This window comes from Pholis gunnellus (assembly GCF_910591455.1).
Source record: "Pholis gunnellus genome assembly, chromosome: 12".
Lineage (NCBI taxonomy): Eukaryota > Metazoa > Chordata > Actinopteri > Perciformes > Pholidae > Pholis > Pholis gunnellus.
In genome coordinates this window covers 11,605,013-11,611,045 of record NC_136539.1, presented here as the reverse complement: position 1 = coordinate 11,611,045, position 6,033 = coordinate 11,605,013, and positions in this window count along the sequence as shown.

Genomic DNA, 6,033 nt, shown 5'->3' with positions numbered 1-6,033 from the left:
TATCAGGTGAGTTGTGTCAATCTGACAACAGACAGATATGGGATGTTATCGCAGGTCAGAGACCAATTAAACTGCAGAGTCAGGAATTATTCTAACACTGGTTTGTGCCTCAGTCAGAGAGTTGAGTGTTTGTTTATCACGAAAATAAATGACCAAGAATGTTAAACAACACACTGCTTTTCTGAAGGAATATTTCACAATCCCAAAAGATTTTTCTAACCATCTGGACAAAAAAACAAAAAAACATCCAATGTATAACATTTTTTGTTCTGACTACATTTTCCAGAGGAAGTTCTGTGACTTGAATGTAGTAATAAGTTAGATGCCCACACTGACAATAGTTCTGCTGACCTCTTATGAGTCAAAAATATGTCTGACTTTTAACTTGAATTAACATGTGACTATATTACATAATAATGTAAATACAAATGCAGATAGTTACTGTTATCCCATCCCCCAAAACATCCCATTCCAACTGCCCTTCTATTCCAATTTTCATTTAGAAACATATATGCATGCAATCATGCATGTATTAGTTCAGCCATTGTAATCTACACTTGCACATGCATGCATATAGAGTCACAGTGTTAGTGGAAAAACAAAACAGAAGTAACCCTATTTTCATATGCCCTTCATGCATACCCACATGTTCATGGATAAATAAGGTGTCTGATTTTAAGGATATGTCTCATCTCCGGCATTACGTATGTGGACTGGGATGAATTGCAGTCTTTCACAAAGATGAGGCCTTAACAGAAACAATGCCAATCTCCATCAATCCAGTGTACTAGTATCCGGTATCCAAGGAGTTCTGAGCACCCACTAATCCAATTCAGTCTTTTCACTGGTGGCCAAGTGGCAACTCTCAATGGGTTGTTTCATGGCCAAACAGGGCATCTGCCCAACATGGCATACACAAAAGCCCCCGAAAGGCAAATATTTAACTGGTCAACTTCAGCGTTACAAAGACGATATCACTAGTTTTTTATTCTTAATCCACCATGCACATTTATTCATTCTTTTTTGTTTGCTTTCAATGGTTTTGGTTTGTGATAAAGCACAAGTGTCAGCAACTTTGATTTGTTTCTGTAAATCTGCTTCTGTGAATGTCCAACAATACAGATCTGCAATTCCCGCACATATACTCTCCGAAACATATTGTGACCTGATTCTGTGAAAGGTCAACATGACAACCATGACAAAGAATTATTGGTCATTTATAATAAACATGTTTTATCTGTGTATATCATAGCTCTTGTGCCAGGACTGCATGTGTTCAACAAACTGTAGGTCTGTGTACACAAGCTGCATGTCAGTGTGAGAGAATGGAGGACCTGCATGGGAACATTCCAGCACTGTGCTGGCTGTTACAGCAGGCACGGCAGCTGGCAGACAGCAGGCATGCAACTGTTAATAGGGTGGACCATGGCAAAACAAAACACATCAGACAAAGCCTTTTCATCTGACATTACACAGTACATATGGCCATGTAACCTATTGACCAATACGCCCAGCGCATGACGTTTTAATTAATTGGGGGATGCTGTAAACTGCAGAACACCTTCAATGTCGCTGAGGACGTTTGTTATTTTGCTGTGATTCAGACTTAGCTAACAGAGCAAAGACTTAATACAACGTCTGTGTCAGTGAGTAGCTATAGTTTTTGTGTTTCTCACAATTAAAACTATATGCCATCTAGTACATCAGTAATTACTCTCAGAACCCATCAGCCATCGCTCTGATGATGGATAAGCCTCTGGGGGCAAAGGGGCTACATTTCTGGGCCCTGATAGCAGATAGCTGGGCCAAGACTTCTTTTTCTGTGCTGCTCATTGCTTACAGTCCGATTCACAATTTGAGATGCGAGTGTGAGTTTTGAGACGACGTGTAATTAATAAGTGAAATAAAAACGACGCAAATGTCCATTTAGCTACTGATTCAGACCTTTGACAAAGCTGTGTGTCAGCACAATTTACTGTTTGTTTGAATGGTGCAAACTAATACCTGAAATATCTCACATGGGCAAAGTATACAGCAATACTGTAGACAAAGCATTGAAGACCGAGCATATCTTGAAGCAATTTAGTTTTCTCTAATTCATGTTATGTTTCGAATTAAGAAATAAGCACAGTCAGACAGAGATGATTGCAACGGAGGTAGAAATTGAGCTAATCCTGCAGCTTCTAATTGCTAATAAAGAAAAGCTGTTGAAGTGCTGCACCCAACACAACAGCCACCATGGTTACAACCCACTGAGAAAATGGCAGACACCGTGAATGGGCTCAAAATGAGGGGCGCTTTAAAATGTGCTCAGAGTGAAGCTGGCGTCAGATCAAATGTTGCATGACTTGGTTGGACAACTCTGGCTTGCAAAGCGCTCCTTCATGTGTCAGTTCATCATTCTGATGCGCTCATATTAGTGATGACATAGCACCAAAGAGTTTCAAAATAATACAAAGCGTTACATCATATCGTATATATCTTAGCTATGCAGAATGTGTGCTAAAGATAATTCAATTGATTACTTTAGTTCTTGCCGATAACTTTCTTAGGGTAAACAGATGTTAGCAGTCAGCAAAAGACTGCAGTTGCTGCACACGTTGCTGAAAAGGCTCAATGAGGTTGGTGCAAACACCTTCCAGCTCAAATGTGTTGTGCTTGAATCTGTGTTTTACTGTTTTTCCCAGAAAAGCCATTCTTGTTTACGCTGTACATCTATACTTCTTGTGCCTTCATTCTTTGTCACAGAGACATTCGTCATTTTGTTGATTATTGATGAAGACTGGCTGCAACTGATGATTGCATTCTCTGTGAAAGAATCAATTTCAGTGTCATGTTGTCTTGTGAAAACAGTATATCTCCGACGTTGCTGACTTTGATGTTTCAAGATGGTTTGAGAAAATTCCCGCGTACTCATAAAACCTTCTCAAAACCCAGCAAATAACGTAAAGAATGTGTAGACACATTGTTCATTTGAACATAAGCACAACTCAACAGGAAAGGAGGATGAGTGTAAATAACCACAGCATATATTGTAATGTAAAATTCCTTTGAATTTAGGAAATACAACTCCTCCTGAGACTTTGACCGTGTGGTGAAGTGAAAAACAAAAGTGTGGTTCAGTGTGGACCTACGTGGAAAATAATGTTTCATTGCCATCTCAGGGAAAATGCTGAGGAAATATATTGTTTACCCACAAAAGGCTTTAAGATTCCAATCTTTTCAACTTCCCTATAAAACTGAATCCTGCTAACAAGTTGAAAACATATGCCACTTAGGGACAAAGTATGCTTCAATCTTTTATCAAATGTTTTTTCTGGATTAATCTCCAACCTGGGATCTCTGATTATGTCATTATATCTTTAAGTTGGCCTCTGATTAAGCATGCTCTCGATGGAGTTTAACAAAAGAATTGCCGTGTCTTGGAAGGGTTTTATGGGCATGTCAGTCTCTGCTGGAGGTTCTGCAAACACAACGCATCACCGGTGCCTATGAGTCAGTGGTGAAGTGGTGGCGACTGACTCCAGCAGGTCAAGGGGAGTGATGAACATGTATGCAGCGCTGAGCTCATATAATTTATCACCCCCCCCCCCCCCCCCCCCCCAAGGTCTCAGGCGAAGGGCAGTCACAAAACAGCTCCATGCACAGCTGGGGGGGGGGGGGGGGGGGGGGGGGGGGGCTGGGCAGGAAGTTACATACAGACGAGTTATCTCCTCAAGCCCACGTGTAAGAAGAGAGTGTAAAAAAACGTGCGTTACTGTTATATCCCTGTGGATGGACATGCTCACAGTGTGAAATGAGTGAGAAAACAGAGTTCAGCTGTGGTGTAACAACCGCAGACTGTATGGCAACAGTGCTACAAATTGTGTTGCATCTGCTGCCCTGGGTTTCTGGCGGTGTTGAAAGTGAAACGAGTTGGGAGTGGCCAGATTTTGGAGGACTCAACAGATAGACTTAACTCTGGGAATGGAAAAACAACAAGGGCAACTATGCACACCCTTGTCACTCTGCCTCCAGATAATTGGATCACTGCAACTCCGATCCTCTCCGGTATACAGCACACATCCTGACAATACCAGCAGCGGTGTGTTGAATGTTCAGATATGAAACATTCCTGTACAACAAAGGGGATGACAGAAATATGGACGCTGGATCAGAGTTTAATCTTGACTGCATACTTCCTCAAGCAAAAACTCTATTATATTGGAAAAAGGACACTGAGTACCATTAATTCATCTGTATTGGCTTGATATGCACTGTTTATATGGGCTTGTTGACCCGGCTGCAATTACTCACACCACTGTTACTTTGTAGTGTCATTTGTCCCCAAATGTTCTTGAATGTTGTTATTTTAATTATGTTGTTATTTTAGTTTTTGGACCTCCTAATATTTATTTATGATACTTTCTATCTGTATTCATTTCTGCCCTTGGACTGCTGCAAAAGTCCAATATCCCTGCTGGATTTATCTTCATTTTGCTCTAATACTGTTGTAAACTATTCCTCCACCACTGCCTTCGTTTGTGTCTGGCTGGCAGCAGTGGCCATGGGCAGGGAACACATCAGCAAATAAGTCATGCTAGCAGATCAAAGTTGTGTTTCAGGCCATAGTTTGCATGTTGAAACTAACGTCCTCATTTACCACTATAATACATGTGGTATATGAGGAGATTTTTGTTGGAAAATAACCATTTTACTTCATTGTCACACGAACTGAACTCATGGCAATAATTGTAACACTAGTTTATACTATGCTGCCATCCAGTGGATTGTTTTATGGTGGCCTCAAGGTGCTCAGCACAAAAACACTGAATAAAACAAATGTTCTTAATTGTTTCCGATGCACTTCTGCCAGTTGTGTTCTAACACAGAAAACTTCAAATGTCTTCATTTAACTATCCTGATTTGAGTTCCTTTCACACATAAAGGTTGGTTTGCAGAACATATACTGTTGCTCAAGTGCAGATACCGAGTGCAGATTTCAGCTTCTGAGTCTTCTGCATCTATCTATCTATCTATCTATCTATCTATCTATCTATCTATCTATCTATCTATCTATCTATCTATCTATCTATCTATCTATCTATCTATCTATCTATCTGTCTGTCTGTCTGTCTGTCTGTTTGTCTCAACGTGGCAGTGTTCTCTGATTTGATTTTGTGTTTTGTCCAATGACGTTGTGTTTGCATATCAAGACCACTGTGTTATTTGGACAGTGTTGTGACATTTGTTATCACTCATTGAAAAAAATAAATCATTATTTTTTTCCCCTTAATTCTGCAGCACACCAGTGGAAAAGTGTAAATAAACCTGTGGAGAAAAAAGAACAACGCTTGGTTGACTTGTTTTGTTGGAGAATTAATACAAGTTAATGTTTCTTCGGACAGAAATCACTCATCTGTGTCCGTTTATCAGCAGACAGGTATTTCAATCAACAAATGCAGTTAATGTGATCACAAGTGTTGAAAGTCATGTCAGCCCAAAAGGACTCCTGTCATGCTACTTGAAAGATGAATTAAGATGAATTATTTTGCCAATGGCTCACTGAGGCTTGTGAATGCTGCGCTGTTATTGTCCGGCACAAAGGATCATTTTGACCCAAATGTCTTTGATTTAGAAATGGCAATTTAGGACGGAGAATATCAAAAGGAGTAAATAATCTCATCTTGCTTCTCATGCTCCCCTCGTTTCTTCTGCGGCATACAATGGCTTTTCAGGTATGATTAAATATTGGTCTGGGCTCTAATCACTGACAGAGGCCGTAGAGTGCCATTATTTTCTGTTTCATTAGACCCATCAGACTGGCAGCGGGTCACAGGTTCATCACTGAGCCTCATTCACATTGATCCACTCAGTGCAGCGACAGAATGAGAAGATCAAACTTAAGATGTAAGTTCTCTATTAAGTAAAAACTGTGGTGACATACATCCCCTGCGCTCTAATTTGCTTAATTTCACCACATTAACACTTGGCAGCTAATGGTTGTTGGCGTGGTGTTTCAGCGGTACTCCATAGTCAACATCCCGTTAATGA